This window comes from Anolis carolinensis, chromosome 3, assembly GCF_035594765.1.
Source record: "Anolis carolinensis isolate JA03-04 chromosome 3, rAnoCar3.1.pri, whole genome shotgun sequence".
NCBI classification, from domain to species: domain Eukaryota; kingdom Metazoa; phylum Chordata; class Lepidosauria; order Squamata; family Dactyloidae; genus Anolis; species Anolis carolinensis.
Window position 1 is genome coordinate 66,404,267 of NC_085843.1, and position 19,354 is coordinate 66,423,620.

General features: G+C 39.3%; 1 long non-coding RNA gene across 22 annotated transcripts in view; it reads left to right on the forward strand.

The window, feature by feature from the left end:
* LOC103278377 (uncharacterized) overlaps positions 1–19,354 on the forward strand; it is a 526,052-nt gene that overhangs the window by 265,302 nt on the left and 241,396 nt on the right. For 2 of the 22 annotated variants that reach the window (XR_010004184.1, XR_010004182.1), the window contains exon 1: positions 8–1,004. The exons of the other annotated variants lie outside the window; for them this stretch is intronic. This is a non-coding gene — a long non-coding RNA (uncharacterized LOC103278377). Of the gene's footprint in view, positions 1–7; positions 1,005–19,354 lie in introns of those variants that run through there. 22 annotated transcript variants of the gene reach the window in all.

Sequence of the window (19,354 nt, forward strand, 5' to 3'; positions counted from 1 at the left end):
GTAAGGCTGAACATCAAATCTGCTTTTATGAGAAACTGTGGAATAAGCTAATTGCAAATGCTTAAAACTATCCTGCTTGCATGAATCTTTCCTGATAGTCCGAATACAAGTGGTTGCCACACAGCAACTGTTTATCTCGATTTTTAAAAAATGTGAACTGTTCTGTTTAAAGTTATCATAAAAATAAAATAAAATAGGGAATTATTTAGAAGAATTCAAAGCCATGGATATGAGAAAAGAATGTTCAGGTATTACTCTCATCTACAAGTATATGTATATAAATATATTCATCCGATGGTTAGGGAAGAGTTACAAAGAGTGCTTTTCAACTTTTAAAGAATCTCTGCACAATAATTTAAAAGCAGTTGGAAATGGCTTTGGACTAATAGGGTTTGAATGACAAAAAAGTTTAATGTAGCTCTGGAGGGAATATTAAGTAAGTTGTCTTTGTCTCCTAGTTTTTAATTTTTGTTGTTGCTTTAGCCTGTTGGGTCACATTTTTTGTTAGCGCTGAAGGCTGCCATGAATTGGTAATGAGGGCCCCTTTTGCACATGATTTTGGCACTTGGCCAAGATCAACTTCCCAACGGAGCGCTTTCTCTAAAAGAACCTGGAGCATTTTTCTTTCTTTTTTTGTGAAGAGGAATCACTCTGAAAGCTGCCATAACCAGTTGTGTAGGCATGTCAAAATGACTTTATACAGTGGACGTGAAACATTCCTTTTCATTCTGGTCTCTCTTTCTCTCTTTTTCCCTCCTAGTATGCAAAATGGTTTGTATTATCATGTTATGTTTCTTTTAGCCTGCTCACCATTCAGAATAGTTTTCACTGAACTCAGTCATACAGAAAGTTTGCACTCATAGAAGCTTTCCTGGAACATCAATATAAGCGTTAACTATCTCATTTTTAGTCAGTTTACAATGATGGGGCTTTCCTCTAAAAGCAGCAGGATAAAGAACAGAAAAATTCTTTAAACTCTTCAGTTCATTAAAGCTATGTGAATAGTAAGTAAATACCTTTTCCAAAAGTTTCTCAAGAGTAGTTTAGGAAAAGCTTTAAGAAAAAAACTTTTTAAAAATTATAAATATAATAAATCGTATTTTCTAGAAATCAACATTTAGGATTCTTTGTGGAGGGGAGAATAAGAGTCTTTGAATGTGTCTATAGTGTTGGACTTTTCATACTCTGTGCAAAACCTTTGCACTGCTTATTAGTAATAGAAAGGGATGAAATATTGCAAAATGGTCATCCACCAACTGCTTTAGATTTGTTTCTATTCTATTGCTCTGCAAGAAGTAGCTTATAGAAATCAGCATTAGCATTAATAAGAAATTTGGCAACTCACACCTTTTTTTCTCTGCACAAATCTGCTAGTGGGATGATTTGTTTGGCATACCTCTGTAATGAAAGATCATAGCCTATGTGGAGGCATTGTACACTTGTATTTGTGTGTAAATTCGTATGTTTCTAATAATGCAAACTTGTGGTTGAAAACTAAGCGCCTGGAACAGCTTGAGATGTTTTATAAAACCTCAAGGGTCTGCAAATTCCTGTCAGTTCACCATGAGTGGCAGTTGTTCGGTATTATATAGCTGTGGTTCGAATTATGATACTGTAAACTATTTCCTAAGTGCAATATTTAAAGTGTAGTACATGAATTTTACAGCAATGAAAACATCCAACATTAAAATATGTTGAAGTAATAGATTCATGGTGTTAATAAAACACATAAAATATATAGACTTTAGTATATTTCATTGGGGAATTTTCTTTAAAAAGTTGCTAAGTGGAAAAATATATACTGCTGTTCAGCTTTCTGTTTTTTAATCTGTACTTCAAATAACCAATGTAAGGGTATAAAATGTTAGCAGGAATTCAGAAAGAAGGACTATATTCTTTCTGGGCCTCAGCTTTTTAAATTCCATTTGATGAGTCATCCAGTATGATCAGTTATGAACTTCAGGTTCTTAACTAAAAGTTTACATACAGCTTAAGCCAGATAGAGGTATTCTATTAGATAAAATCGATTAAGGATTTATCTTCTATAGGTTAATTAATATTAAAACTTAAAATTTAAGTAGAGGACAGGTTTAATCTGCCACATAGCTCTAAATTACTGGCCTTGATTATTCAAAATTTTTGTCTTTGCTAAATATTGGTCCAGTTTTTGCTTAGCAAAGCAAAATATTTTATCATGGATTTTTTGACAATATGGAACAATATCACTTAAATTGCAGCTTTTATACTGTTAAAATGAGTCTACTACCAGTGTGGTAACAGTTGTAAATCATGTTGATGATAATTCCAAAATTATTTATCCCAGAGTAGTAGCATTTTTTTTCAATGAGAGCATCTCTTCAGCCTCTCATGCTTACCTGTACCCTTTACAATGTTATGCATGTAAATGAGAGCAACATTTCCAAACTGATTCCCAACCAAAGAAGTACTTTGAGATATTTTAATCCTGAATTGTACTTCTGGATGTATGATTAACTTGAATTATACTAAGGAGTTTGGTGCTATGTTTTCTACTATAGAACAGTTGTATCCATATCTCTTTGTATCCATATCCCTACATATCCTCACCACAAAATAGTGTATAATAGGTATATAGGGTGACTTGGAGGTCTTTCATTCATGGAATCACAATAATTTGAAGTTGGCTTGATGGCAGTTAGCAAACTAAAACTAGGTAATTTTGGTTTTTTATAGTTTTGAAAGATGATGCTCTAAGTAAAGACATGTTTTTCCAATTACTAGCTACCTTTTCCTGATATCTAATATTTGTAAAGCCCCTAATAGAGGTCCTAAGAGCACTTGCAGTTGTATAGAATAGCAAAACTTTCTATCTTAGCGACTTCCATGTACTGAGATGATAAGTTTTTAAAAGTTGATATAAATGAAGCATTTAATTGAATATGAGCTTAGCTCCAGTAAATAGATAATATTGTAAGCTGTCCACAGTAAAGTTTTATCATTTTAGTGATGCAGATACTCTGAGACATGTTACCGTTTAGTTCACTGTAAATTTGGCTGCAATCCTGAACACACTTAACTGGGAATAATTCTAATTGATCTCAGTGAGGCATAATTCTGAATAAACATGCTTAGAATTATGCAGGCAAAATGATGCTTTCTTACTTTCTTCAACTAAATGTGTTGTTGTTTTAATCTAATGAGAAATTAAATTTGTTTAATATCAGATGGAACTATAGTCTCAAAGAGCTACTTTGGATTAAGAAGTTCATGTTTCCAAAGTTTCCTTACTTTTGGTTTAATTTGTAAATATTATGTAACAGGCAGACTGAACTTGTTGCACAGAGACTATATCTAGTTCTTTAACTGATTTTTATTTCTGTGATGATCATTGAGTTCCTGTTGGTCACTTACTGGAATATTTATTTTTTTCCTGTTTCCTTTTAAAAAATATAACTCCAAAATTAACTATCCTCAAAGTTAACCTGCTTAAAACTTTTTAAATAGTTAAAAGTCATTCTTTAATTAACTCAGTTTTTCTAGATGAGAAACAAAATAATTAAAAAGTCTAAACTAAACTAAAATTCTATATGGAAAGAACTGAGGAAATGTATCTAACAAATGCCATATACTTTCCCATAATTTTTAAATTTGTAACTGGGTTGTTTTCTAGGTATTTAATTTTTTGAAGTTTTTTTTTTGCCTTGCATAGGCAGCATATATGTTTCTTAAATGAATACATGCATAATACCATGAAAAGCCCTGGACATAAAAACTAATTCTTAAATACTACACTGCTGCTTTTTATTGTTATTTTGACTGAATTTTTTAAAAGTCTCAGAACTCCCCTGATATTTTTAATCAAGACATTACCATCTTGTTCCTTTGTTCTATCACATGATGGTTACAAAAGTCAGTGCATAGTTGGGCAGTACCAACAGCAAGGAAAGATATTTATATGTACAGTAGAGTCTCACTTATCCAAGCTAAACGGGCCAGCAGAAGCTTGGATAAGTGAATATCTTGGAAAATAAGGAGGGATTAAGGAAAAGTCTATTAAACATCAAATTAGGTTATGATTTTACAAATTAAGCACCAAAACTTCATGTTAGACAACAAATTTGACAGAAAAAGTAATTCAATACGCAGTAATGCTATGTAGTAATTACTGTATTTACAAATTTAGCACCAAAATATCATGATATATGGAAAACATTGACTACAAAAATGGCTTGGATTATCCAGAGGCTTGGATAAGCGAGGCTTGGGTAAGTGAGACTCTACTGTATTTGCATTGCTTAAAAATTATGTAAAAGAGTAGGTTATTGTTCGTCTTAGAGATGCACACAGTGTTTTGCAAATGATGTCTTTAATATAGTTAGTACAGCTAAGGTAAGATAAGACAACAACTTGTGTATTACCTTACTCGTATTCTGTTTGCTGAATCAGCAGTGGTGAACTTGTGTTTCTCCAGATGTTGGCCTTCAACACCCATAACTTCCCGGCATGGCCGATAGTCAAGGAGTTTTATTGTAATAATATAAACATTATCAAAAATAAACAGATCCATCACCTCTGATATAAATTTAAAATGCTAACTGAATATCCTGAAAATAAATATTTCCCTTGTCAGTGGCAAATAAAATAATGGATCATACAGGAGCAAGATCATACTGTGACATCATTCCATTCACTGCACAATCCAAGGTGTGCTGTTATCACACAGCATATTACTTAAATTACATTATGTTAGAACTGGTAATAGTTCTGATGTTTCAAGGATATTTATCTATCTGTAAATTTCTTTCAGCTATTTTCAAATAATAATATCATTATTTCCACTTTCATTCCTATTGACTATGACCATAGGGAGACAGTTCTGTGAAGTTTTTCATATTGAAAAGGGTGCGAAAAATATGAGGATTAGAAGGAAGGGGGAAGGCTGACTTCCAGGGGAGCTCTATGGGTGAACTGGGGTGGCAACGTGGCACGACGCTGCACTTCCAACACAGGAGCCTCCCCATGTTCTGTAAAAAAGCAACAGGGCTACCATGGGTTTAAGCGTGTGACAGGGAAGCATCAGCTGCCAGCCAGGCCACCGGGCCTGCCCCGCTGCCACCCCAATTCACCACAGAGGCTGGCGAATTGCAACTCTGGATCTCATCCATGTGATAAGGTCGTTCAACAGTATGAGAGTTTTGGTTGTCTTCAGAGATATCATTATTATAAACAAAGCATGGCCAGTTCAGAATGCAGTGTGATATCAATATTTCATCTTATTCAATATGTGGTCCCTTACTGGCCACATTCAATAAGTGAGGATCAAACAAGGCCATATTAGAGTTGTGAGCAAATATGACAAAAGGTCATAGAGACAAACTAGTTTGAAGGAATGTTTTACACCCCTTTGATGCCCTCAATTTGGTGATTGAAAAATCTTTAAGCATGACAGTTCTGAACAAGCTATTGATTGCTATATTGAGCAAACACTTTTGCATATGGATGATATTTTAGCTTTTAAAAATGTTTTTCAGCTATACCTAGTGTAAGCAAACAAATAAATTGTATCACATACTTCTTCCAAATTATTGATTGACATGGTGATTGTTTTCTGCAGAATTCCATGCTATTTTCTGCTTCTGCCTGCTGTTTGCACCTGACATATTTGTCTGACACTTTATGAAATGTAGTGTCTAGAAAACAGTTGTGAGCCAGGAAGTCATGTGCTCAAATCTCAGTTCTGCCTTGAATTCACAAAGTGGTGTGGGGTTGTAGGGAGTCATTTATATCAGTCTTGGCCACTCCTAGTCCCCATGCAGTAAGGGAATAATAATAATAATCACCTATTATAAACACCCTAAAATGAAATATAAATATTGCAGTTCTTCCTATTATTATTACACTAGCTGATCTCTTTCATTTTACCCAAAAATTGTGTGTAAAATGTGTGGGTACTCTATAGTTGTGCAGTCAAATTGAAAAACTACTATTGCCAATAAAAATAATTTCTTACAGAATCTCCTACTCTTAATGGCATCTAGGTATCTAAATGCATTTGTACAAACCCATTTTTCAAAAGTAACTCATAAATAAACAGGTTGCATTTGTTGTTAGATAGTGTTACATAGTGAAACCAACATGTTTAAAGTAGATTTACATTTTCTTTATTTATGAGATCTCTTTTCAATATTTTATTGCCATGTCAATGTGTTTTATTACTATTTCAATGTGATATAATATTCTTAGGTGATGGCAGTTTTTTCTTTTCTTCTTGGGTTTTTTTAATACTATTTATTAAATTGCACACTAACTGCAATACAGACAGTCCCCAAATTACAAACAAGATACATTTTGTAGGTTTGTTCTTAAGTTAAATTTGTTTGTAAGTCAGAATGAAGCTCGATTCAGTTGACTGGGGGGAAGGGAGGGAGCTTGCCGACAGGCTCCCTTATGTTCCTCCTCAGCCAAGTCTCTGGCAAAGAGTGAGAGAAACTGGCCAGAAGCCAAGGCTCCCCAAGCACGGCTGGAGATGAGGGACGAAAGGGCCTGTTGCCAGCTTCCTTCACCAGCCTCCTTCATCTTGGCTGGGAAGGAACAGGGAGCTAGCTCCACCACTCCGCAGCTGGTCACCTCAGCCCCATTCGTATCTATGAGGTATTCGTAGATCAGATGTTCATAAATTGGGGACTGGCCGTATCTTAAATATGTGTAGATCCAGGGATTTGTAATGTGGTACTGTAACCCACTTTAACCAATCAAGTTGGCATTTTAAAATTTTCACAGGTACTATAGCGGAATAAAACATGTTATTTAGAATAGTTCTTATAAGCAATCGATTCAAACAGTCTCTGTGCCTTGATTAAGGCCCTTTCTTATTTTTGCCATATTGTTTAAAATGAGCACAATCACTGGGTAAAACATTGCCACCAAAATACCAAACCAAGGTGTAGAAGCCTTGAAATTTTTTTAAGTATTATGTAGATAAACAGAAGTGTCTATTACTTTTGTCTTCTCTCACTGTCTTCTCTTCTGTCACTGGACTCACAATATCTGTCCTCCTTGGCCTTTCCTTTCTATTTGAAGCACACCTGCCTAATCTGTATCTATTTCCTGTTCAATCCTTATTTTCATATTCATGAATAGATCTCAGTTCCAAGTAGGCTTTTGTTGCTAACAAGACTATAATGCACAGCCCTGGCTGGAAGAGCATTTGGGGCCACAAAGCTGGTAGCCTTATCAGTCTACTATGAAGACATGGCTGTCTGCCACCAACATGACAGGCTTGTTGTTCCAAATTTAATTAATCTGTCAATATATCCGTTCATCTTTTCTCAGGACATTGTTTCTGTATCCTGAGAACACAGTGCAAGTCATACTTCACCACTGCCGGTATTTAATTTTAATAAGCATAATTAAAACAGCGAAAGTAGCTTTTCTTACTTTCTAGGTTTAATCCTGGCGGTCATTGAAAGTATATGGATTGTTACGCTTCTAGCGAACTCATTTAGGCTATTTAAATTTAGAATAACAAAATTTCTGTGATCTTACATGTTGTAACAATTTTTCAGTATTGCAAATTGTTACATTGAATTTAGGTCCCACTGAAGATTATATATATCAGTTAACTTACTCCTATTACAATGGGTCTTCACAGAAATAGTTAAGCATCAGCTCTAAAAACTATCTCTCAGAGGCTTCTGATAGCTCAGTAAGAAGACACAATCTGTAAATCGTAGTGGGTAGAATTATTTTGTGTAAAACAAAACGTGAAAAATATTTGTAATATTTATAAATCAATTAGTTTGCTTTCAGCTCAAATAAATGGAAGGTCACACTACATTTAACCTTCAATACAATGGGGTAGCTGATCCCAAGCACTCAATCTACATCACATCTGTGATTTTTTTGTGGGACAGCTGAATTATTTTAAGATGACTTGGTTGTATCCCCCTCCTTACCCCCTCTCTTCAGAAGTATGGTGTTCCTATTTCTTTTACACCATTCATCAAAAATAAAGGGAAGTTTTAAAATATTTCAGTTTAATTGATTATATTATCATGTTCTCATTCTTGTTTTCTCCCCATTTTTTCCCATAGTTGTGTAGGGTTTGGGTTTGGGGGGGGGACTGACATTTGAATTGATAATCTCCTGTCTTGTAGCTCAGTCTCTTATTCCTTACACTACACAAACAATAACTGTTTTTAAAAACATGTGCATGCAAAGCATGGGAAGCAACTAAGATCCATACAAGTAGGTAGAAAAATCTCTGATTTTGCCTCAGTATCTCAAGAGATCAACTGTTTCACCAATTTAAAGTAGAAATCAATTTTAGCAAACACCAAGCAAAACTTTCAGTTTTTCTATCTTTTAAAGTGACAATTCTAATCAATTTCAAATAATTTATTTCTTTTTTTGAGGTCACATTTTAAAACCCTGACAGGGATTGCATTTCAAATGTTGGAAAAGTTCTCGTGGAACATGAGTGTTCTTTTTCTTATTGAGTTCTCAGTAATTTAGTTGCCTGGTGACAGGCCAGTTTACAGTAAACAACATGGCCAGATTCACATTAGTATTGTCATAGTCATGTTGCTCTGTTATGCAAAATGAAGGTATGTCAATATCCTCCAGGTTATTTAAACAAACTATTATTTGATCCTTCTTAAATAATGGGTTATTTGGCTTCTCTTGTCCAAAGTTAGATTAGAATGTGGGTCATGCCCACCTGACTGGGACTAAAACTAATTTAATTAAAAGAAACCTGGGTTCGGCTTGAAGTTGGCTGGCAAAACTAATAATAATAATAAAATAATAATAATAATAATAATAATAATAATAATAATAATAATAATAGATAATTGGCTGTCAGTTTCTGCATGTTTGGGAGAGATTCTGAGAGTATAAAGGCACTCTGATACTTCTATGAATTTGGAACTGCCTGCTTTTTCACTTGCTTGCTTTTGTGTAGCCATTATAACTTATATACTGGAGGAAGTAATGGGCTGGATGATGAAAAAATAGACTGAAATTGAATCCATATAAGATAGAGGTCTTTACTGCGAAGGGTCCTAAGAGTTTGGAGATGTATATCAACTTGTCCTGAATACATTCCCCTGAAAGAGTGTTTTTGCTGTTTAGAGATGCTCCTGAATACATCCCTGCAAATGTCAGCCCAGACAGGTCAGAAGTGCTTGTTGCAGCTTCAGATATTACACCAGCATGCAATGATCACTTCAAGGATAAGACTTCCACAGTGCTACCTCTGTATCAAATTCAGAAACTTAGTTCGCATAGCAGCCCTCTCGGTTACTAGGTCATGTAACAGTGACTGTATTACACTAATATGAAGGTCACTCTACTGATTGTCAATGAGTTTTCAGGCAAAATGTTGGTTATTACTTTTAAAGCTCTATATCAGTGGTTCCCAACCTGTGGTCTGTGGACCACCAATGGTCTGCAAGAACTAAAATATGGTCTGTGGCCTCACAGTTACTACTGTGGATAATAACACAGCGAAAGCATTTTTTTTCTTTGTGTCTTTGTTTTTAGGTCTGTCCCTGGGGTTATTTCAGGTGTTGATTCAGAAAATTGTATTGGATAGAGCACATCAGCTCTAGATTATTAAATATGGTCTTCTGTGGGTTAGCAGATGGCATATGTTCTGTATGGCATATGTTCTGTATCAGAAACTAGAGCTGATGTGGTCTATCCAGTGCAATTTTCTCAATCAACACCCCAAATAACCAAACGGAATCTAAAGTTGTCCAAAAACTGATTTGTAACCCTTTTGGTACTAACATTGGAGAATGAGCCCTGGTCAAAGTGGACCCTGGTCAAAAAAGGTTGGGAACCAGTGTTCTAGGATTGGATCTCAGTTATCTACCTGATTCCCTGCAAAAGTCATCCAATTCAGTCAGCTAACATTTTCTTTGGCTGCCCGCAAACTGTAGAATGATCTGTCAGAAAACCTTCAGTTTGAGACACTTTCTGAATGTAAATCAGCTGTAAAGGCCAGGATCTTTCTTCAGGCCTATCCAGAAGATTTATACATTATGGTTTTAAATTATTTATTTATTGATTTTAATATTTATTAGTTTTATATGATCTTTTAACTAATGTTATGTGATCTGTTGTTGCTCCCTGCCTCAGCCTACAGGGGGAGATGGGTAGCATTGGGTAAGCCATTTTATTAGGCTTTCCCATTCATAATCATATCAAGAAATTCCATAGATCCAGCTTGGTAATACAAGCAGCCTGGAGTTTTAATTATAATAAATTCACTGGGTGGGAAGGCCATAGTTTAATACTTAGGGATGTGCCGTTCTAGCAATCTTCTTGCAAATAATGTATTCAGGAAGAAATCATACATGAACAACTTAATCAGATATGGTAGAGGAAAGCAGAAGATCAATAAAGCATCAATTACAATATTTTGGCAATATTAAGTGTTGAAGAGCAAGAACCCCAATTATGCAAAGCAAAGTACAAGTGAAGGCATTGTGGAAATGGGCAAAATACTACAAAGACAAAAAAAATCCTTATTTATATGGCGTTTAAAGCAAAACAATATAATGTATCAAAGACAAGTGTTAAAAATATACCACAAGAAAAAGAAATAACAAACACTAAACTGCAAAATGGGGAGAGAACTAATTTTGTTGAAGTATTGTAAAAAGCTATCTTGAAGATAAGAGTCTTTCATAAACTAAATCTGACTTAGAAATGTAACATTACTGCAAAAGGGCAGGTTTTGATTTGCATCGAAATGTCAGAATCAGCAAAGCTATGTTCAAGAAATATCTATTTGACATTTATCAACACGATTTCAAGTCTCAGCATGAGTATGTTATGTAATTTAGAAATCCTCATTGTAATAAGGAAAACTAACAAGTGCAGATAGAATGGATAAAAAGAGGGATTGCTTAACCAGACATTCCTTCCCTCTTTGTATTCTGAGGTTATATATTTTGATTTTGAGATAAAATCTTTGTTGGGTTCCTTCCAGCAAGAACTACAGGCAAGTAAAACTGATTCTACTTCGAAGAAGACAGTTGATAGAAACACTCCTGTTTGTTCAAATGTTTTCAACTTAATTTCTTTTTAAACACTAACATGCATAATTTTGTTTGGAAGATGCTCTATATGTATTAAATCTGGCCTTGCCACAATTCTGACTTAATGTCAATCATTTTGCTTTTTAAAACCATTTTGCCCTTTTGTATTGCTATTGTAGGGAATATTCAAGAATTCATAACTTTAATATTTTAATTTTCATCTGTCTAAAGATGCCTAATTCCTCTAACAGTGAATACGTCTCACACGTAGGAAACATATTTTTTTTATCAATGTCCTCAGAATGAGGGTGTAAAGAATATTCACAGGTTTTCTCACTCTCAGTGGGAAAGAGTGTCTTGATACTTTAGCGGCCCTTGAGCAAAAAAAACCCCTTAAAGTAAGATTGGAAAGAGAAACTGAATAATGAGAATTCCAGCCATCGATTGTGACTTGAATAGAGACAATGGTTTACTGGCGCATCACACATATTATAACACTAGTTAAAGGGGATGTGCAAAGCTTTGAACATCCGTTTAATAATTCAGAGATTCGGACAATTCGGAAATACAAATCTTTGAATTATTAATCGGAAACGACCCCTCCAAAGCATTTACAAATCAAAACACAAGCCTTTGAAACCTTTGGTGAGATTAGTAAAAGATTTGTTGTTTCAGAGCTTTTTCCCCCAGTTAACATACTCCATCACTCCATTGCCCATAGTTGTCTGGGGTTGGATGGGGCGGGGGCTGGGGCTTGGATGGGAAAGAGCTGATGTGATTGACAAGGACAGCTGTATGCTGTTTTTCCTCCTTGTCAGCCAATCAGAAGAAGAACGTCAAATCACATGACTTTTTGCAAAGCTGGTCTTATATATAATATATACTCCACTCAGTGTTTCTTCTATGTGGTGTGGCATTTGCAAGAGAGAGAGAGAAGTTATGTTCTTAAAACTTAAGAGTAGGTTTTTGATCATTCTATTTGATACTGTCTCTTCATATATTCAGTCTATAACCTTCCTCTGTTGAAATTATATCCAACCCCAAACTGCATCTTTGTTCTTCTAGCATGAGCAGAATTCTGGGAAATGTAGTTTGAGAAGGAAAGGTCCGCTGTGGCAAAGTACTCAAAAGGTCCTAAACTACATTTCCCAGAATTCTGCTTGAACCAGAAGAATGGGGCTGCCGGTGTTAAAACCCCAATGTAAGTTAATCAAATGTTCTTAAATTGGAAAAAAAATCTTTAAAATCAGTAGATGGACTCATTGTTCTGAAACTTGGTAGGCTTGCTGCCTTGCTCATATTATCTCACTGTGCTACTGTTTGACTAGATACCTATTGTAGATTTTTTAAAATTAATTGAATCAACTTTTAAAAATTTCTAAAAATTAGTAGATTAACTTATCTTTCTGCTTATGTTGTCTCATTTTGCAGAAATTTAAGGGGATACATTTTGTAATTTTAAAAAATAAATTATTTGTAAAAACTTTTACAAATTCCTAAAAAGCAGCGGATGACTGAAATGTTCTGAAACTTGACAGGCTTGAAGTTGTAAATGTGGTCTATGGGTGTACTAAGTTTCCTCCTGATAGCCATAAAAATTACAGAATAACAAGCCTCACAATTTCCCACATTGTCGTTAATAGAACACATCTTAATGAAGCAATTATGGAGCTTTGAAAATTCGAATTACTAATTGGAATGGGATCTTTCTGAATCTTTACAAATTGAACCGGATCCATACAAATTTCCAAAATGAATTACTAACCGGATTTCAGCCATTTCACACACTTCTACTTATTAACACCCAATCTTCATGAAGTTTGCCTTGGTCAATTAATCACGCCTTCCTTTTGGTTCCCAGCCAGCATGACACTAAATTCCAATAGTTCCATCCACTCTTCATATAGTTATCTACTCAACTTTACTTAAAGCAACATATTTCCTCTTGCCTTTGTCCTCCGGATGATCATCATTCAAACTGAACTACTTAGCTCATCACCATACCCATAAGTTTTGCTTTTCTATAACTATTCACACATGCATCCACCCCATAAAAATCTGTTCTTAGGCATTTCACTCCATGCATCTGATGAAGTAAAGTTAAGTCTATGAGAGCTTATGCTACCAAATTCTTTCTCTCAGTCTCAAAAATGTTACAAATTTATTCTGCATATGGATACTTCAAGATACCCTGTTGAAAAACTATTGAGCAGAACCATGAGATTTTGAGCCTTTGAGCAAAGAATAAAGATCAACGTACTTTTGAATAGCACAGCAAATGAGGGGGGATTGTAACAAAATGTATAAAAATGTGGAACAGTCTCCCACAGCAAGGAGAACATTTTTGAAACTGTTCGTTCTTTAGTGCAAGAATGATGCAACTAAAAGTGTATATCTTAACATCAGATATAATAAAGTTGTGTCATGTGTACACATTTTTTAAAAAAGTCCTAACTTATGCATAGTTTTCAATATGGGTTTGTGCTTTTTGTTAGATTGCTGCTGGTGTTAGGTGCTATCATTAGATACAAATATAAGGAGTTGCCTACAGATTGCCCAGTACCACCTACTTCTACATTATAATTGAAGAAACTAGCTTTCCCAGAAGAAACAGTGTAAGTTTAACTACTACCTTCTAAAGAGATTCTTATCTTATGAGCACTTCCCACACACATTCACATACTGGAATGGTCCACTCGCATTCCCAATGTGTTTTATTAGCTCTTATCTAGGTTCCATTGCTTTAGAACACATTGAAAGGATCTACATATATAACTGTTACACATATAGATAATTTTGGCAGATTGTTCCATTAATAAATAATAATAAAACTTTATTCATACCCCACCACCATCTCCCCACGGGGACTCGGGGCAGCTCACATGGGGCAAGGCCCAACTAGCACAATTTAAAAAAACAACAGCATAAATACATTAAACAATATACAAAAAATAGGAAAACACAGTAAGACAATAAAACAAGAGTTAATACAGCAGTAAATCAATCAACCACCAAGTACAATTCAGTCGACTTAATTGATGGGGGGGGGGGGGGACTGCAGCATCACTTAAAATACCAGAATAAAAGGGACCTAATAAAATTCAGGATAGTTATAGTGCCAACTGAGGCTGGTCATCCAGTGACTGTCTCACCAAAGATCAACCTAAACAACCAGGTCTTCAGCTGTTTCCTGAAGGAGGATAGAGAGGGTGCCAACCTAATCTCCCTGGGAAAGGAGTTCCAGAGCTGGGGGGGGGGGCACGGCCGAGAAGGCCCTCGCTCTCGTCCCCACCAGTCGTAACTGTGAGGAAGATGGAAGTGAGAAGAGCCCCCCCCCCCCAAGAGGATCTTAGAGATCGAGTAGGTTCATAGGGGACAACGCGGTCACAAAGATAGGCAGGTCCCGAACCGTTTAGAGCTTTATAGGTAATAACCTGCACCTTGAATTGGGCTCGGAATATTATCGGCAGCCAGTGGAGCTGCTTGAACAGGGGGGTTGACCGCTCCCTGTAAGCAGCTCCAGTTAGTAACCTGGCTGCCGACCTGTCACGACCCAGGCTGCAGAGCACCAATAACCATACACAGAGGCCAGAATCTATCTAATATCTTTATTGAAGGAATATATAAAGTTAATAAAAACAAGTGTAGAAAATAGTCCAGAATTAGACCTTTCAGGAAAGGTCAGAATTAGTCCAAAAAAGTAATGACCAATAAGAAATATTAAGGTTCAAAGTTGTAATCCAATAACCGAAACACTCACTTTGCCAAGCAAAGTGAGGGGAGATGACAAGGTCCTTTAGTCCATGAAACTTGAGCGAGGCTAGGAAATAACTTGATACTTGAAACAAGGCTTGAACGTGGAACAAGGTAACTAAGAACAAGAACAAGGTCCGTGGAATAACTTGATAAAATCCGTGGAACAAGGCAAGGATTGATCCTGGGAAACAAGGCAAAGTCCGTAGATAAACAAAGGCTGGGAAGCAAGGCGAAGGCTGGATAGCAAGGCAAGGCTTGAGCAGGAGCGAGGCTTGAATCGGAGCGCGCTGTCCGGACACAACTCGCTTCGTAGGCTGACGAATTGACTCCGCGAAGTTACTACGCGGGTAAAACACCTAAATAGAGTCTAGCTTTCCCGCCGAAGCAGTTCTCTGGGAATCAGAACCGAAAGCTAACTCTGAGGCCAGATGTGAGACTCCCCAAAGATTCTCACGAGAAGCAGTCTTAATTGGCCACATTCTTAGCTGCAATCCTCGCACTCCTGCGCGAAGCTGATTCCAAACTTCTCTGTTGTTTACAAAACTCCCGGCGCAAGAACACGGGAGAAGTAGGCTCTGGGCTTGTTTGACATACTTCTGGGAGACAACTTTCTTGCAGGTGCAAGGTTCCCAGATCTGCCTGGGAAAGATCTGGCTGAGAGGAATCCAGTTCAGACTGGGAAGGTAAAAAACCCAAGTTTTCATCTTCATCAGGAATTACAATGTCCTGAGCAGGACTACAAGGCCCATGGGTCATCACACTATCCCCCTCCTCAAGGCCCCTCCCAAACTGGGGCCCTCTCCCCGAGGCGCGAGGTCGCGGTTTGGTGGGATAGGTCTGATGAAAGCGACGGGTTAGATCAGGAGCATGGACTGTGGAGGCGTCTTCCCAAGAGCGTTCCTCAGGGCCAAAACCCACCCAGTCAATGAGATATTGTAGGCGGCGGCGGTGAAAGCGAGAATCCAAAATGTCCTCAACCTCGAACTCCTCCTCCCCATTCATCAAAACAGGAGGGGGGGCCGGTTGGTCTGTATCAGGTCGCACACCATCCGCCGGAAGGAGCAGGGAACGGTGAAACACTGGGTGAATGCGCATTGAACGCGGAAGTTGGAGTTTGAAAGTCACGGGGTTTAATTGCGCCACCACTGGATAGGGGCCAATGAAGCGGGCATCTAGCTTCCGGCAAGGGCGGTGGGAGGGCAGAAAGCGAGTGGACAGGAAAACCCGATCTCCTACCTTGATTTCGAGGCCCGGCTGGCGATGTTTGTCAGCGTGGCGTTTATAGTCCTCCTTGGCTTGGTCCAGTTGCTGGAGCAAAAGTTGTTGCACCGCTGTGAGTTCCTGCAGCCAATCCTCTGCTGCGGGAACTTCTGAAGTTTCAATGACAGGGGGGAAGAAACGTGGATGGAAGCCGTAGTTTGCAAAGAACGGCGTTTCTTTTGTAGAAGCTTGAACTCCATTGTTGTAGGCAAACTCAGACAGTGGTAACAGAGAAGCCCAATTGTCCTGTTGGTAGTTTACATAACAGCGAAGATACTGCTCCAAAGTGGCATTGGTGCGCTCCGTTTGCCCATCTGTTTGGGGATGATGAGCTGAAGATAAGCGAGAGTCTATGCCCAATAGTTTTTGTAGTGCCTTCCAAAAACGAGAGGTGAATTGAGATCCACGGTCTGTGACTAAACTCTTGGGCAATCCATGTAGTCTGAAAACATGTTGAAGAAATAGATCCGCAGTTTCTTTGGCCGTGGGGAGGCCTTCGCAGGGAATGAAATGGGCTAACTTGGTGAAAAGGTCCACCACCACTAAGATCGTGGTGAATCCACAGGAAGGTGGTAGGTCAGTGATGAAATCCGCGGAAATTATTTCCCATGGGCGAGATGGGGTAGGAAGGGGGTGTAAAAGCCCTGAGGGCTTCTCCCTTCGTATCTTGGAGCGCTGGCATACTGGGCAGGTGTTGACATATTTTTCCACATCCTTGCGGATCTTGGGCCACCAAAAATCCCTTAGGATCAAATGCATAGTTTTAAATAGTCCGAAGTGTCCTGCTGGTTTGCAGTCATGACACAGACGAAGCGCTTTTTCCCTGCCCGGTCCGGGTGGGATATAAACATGATTTCTATAGCAGAGCAGCCCATCTTTAAGCGAAAAGGGAAAATGCAGACCTTGGCGAAGTTGGTCCTGCGCCCAGGCATCTGCTTGCTGACTAGCCCTGATTTCTTGAGCACAGATGGGTCCTGGAGTAGGGGAAGTTGAACCAATGGGAATGGATTTGGTGTTCCCCACCGTGAGCGTGGCAAAGTTCTCGGGTTGTAGCAGTTGGGATTCAAAGGTCTCCTTGCGTCCTGCAGCGTATTCCGGTTTACGTGACAGGGCGTCTGCTTGCTTGGTTTGGGCTGGGGTCACATAATGGATCTGGAAGTTGAAACGTTCAAAGAATAAAGCCCAACGTTGCTGCCTCTGATTTAGTTTGCGGGCAGTTCTTAGATGTTCTAGATTACGATGATCAGTGTGGACTTCAATGGGAAATTTGGCCCCTTCTAGCCAATGTCTCCAAGTTTCAAAGGCTGCCTTTATGGCCAGTAGTTCTTTTTCCCAAATGGTGTAATTCCTCTCTGGTGTGGTTAGTTGACGAGAATAAAAGGCACAGGGATGGAGGTGATCTCCCACCGGTTGTAAGAGTACAGCCCCAATTGCCACATCAGAGGCGTCCGCTTGCACCACAAAAGGGGTTCCAGGATTTGGGTGTTGTAGGATTGGCTGGGAGGTGAATAGTTTCTTTAGTTGCTGGAACCCTTTCTCTGCTTGATCAGTCCAGCGGAAAGGCTGCTTTCCACGGATGCAGCTAGTGATGGGGTCGGACCAGCGGGCAAAATCTGGAATGAACTTGCGGTAATAGTTCGCGAACCCCAAGAAACGCTGCACCTCTTTCTTGTTAGTTGGCGCCCGCCATTCCAATACTGCTGTAACCTTGGCTGGATCCATGGAAAGCCCTAGAGGCGAGATGCGGTAACCAAGGAAATCTACCTCTTGTAGATCAAAGGCGCATTTTTCCAGCTTGGCATAAAGTCCATGATCCCGCAATCGTTGTAACACCATTTTGACGTGGTTCTCATGTTCTGATTGTGATCTAGAAAACACCAAAAAATCGTCCAGGTAGATTATCAAGAACCTGTCTAGATAGTCCTGAAAAATGTCATTGACAAAATGCTGGAACGTTGCGGGGGCTCCGCATAAACCGAAATTCATAACTCGGGACTCAAATAATCCGAATTTGGTCTGGAAGGCGGTCTTCCACTCGTCCCCTTCCCTGATGCGAACTAAGTTGTAAGCCCCCCGAAGATCCAGCTTGGTGTAAACCTTGGCTCCTCGAAGCCGATCCAGTAGATCCGAGATTAAGGGCAGGGGATAGCTGTTCCGCTTGGTGATATTGTTCAATGCTCTGTAGTCCACCACCAAGCGTAGTTCCCCTGACTTCTTCTTCACAAACATCACTGGGGAGGCGGCTGGGGATTGAGAGGGTCTGATGAATCCCTTGCGAAGGTTTGTCTCTAGGAATTCCCTGAGAGCTTCTTGCTCTGGTTCAGTCAGGGAGTAGAGATGCCCTCGCGGGATCGGGGCCCCCTCCACCAAGTCAATGGCACAGTCATAAGGTCTATGTGGGGGTAATTTCTCGGCTTCTTTCTCATTGAATACATCCCAATACTCGGAGTACTTCTTTGGCAAGGTGATGATGGGCTCGGTGTCTGTGGCATGGCATACCTTGGCTACGAGGCAATGGTTTTGGCAGTACGGTGAAGCAAACTGCAGTTCTCTGTTGGACCAGGAGATGTTAGGGTCGTGGAGAGTCAGCCATGGAATTCCCAAAATCACAGGGAAATGGGGAACCTCGGTAACAAAGAAAGAAATCTCTTCCATATGTTCCCTTATCCACATCCTGGTGGGTTCCGACCACTGACTTACGGGGCCCGTCTTGAGGGGGCGGCCGTCTATGGCTTGCACCACACGGGCATTCTTGAAATCATGATATTGTAATCCCAGAGAGTCGGCATACTCTCTATCGATGAAATTGTTGGTAGCTCCAGAGTCTATCATGGCGTGGATCATGACGGGTCCCCTTTTTGCTGACCATAATGTGACCACGAGAAGGAACAGGACCCCGGTTGGCGGCTCTTGGATGGATTTTTTGACCGGGTTGGCGAGCCTCTCTACACCCGGTCGTTGGCTTCCCCCGCCGGCTGTGTGCCAGTCGGCTCAGACGCCTTCGTCTCCGTGGAGGACGCCGCCGCAAGACGGGCGGCAGGCTTCCCTTTGGCTGGACACTCTCTGGCGAAGTGGCCCCCGTTCCCGCAGTACCAGCAGAGGTTTAAGCGTTGACGACGGGCCTTCTCGGCGGCATCTAGTCTGGGACGCACATTGCCCAACTGCATCGGCACCTCCTCGCCTCCTCTGGGGTATGGGGTTGGCGGTGGGGGTCTCCACACCGGACGTGGCTGAACGCTGGCGGGAGCGGGGGGTTTTGCCCCGGCTCTACTGCCCTGGCCTCGAACCCACTGTTTCCTGTTGGCAATCAT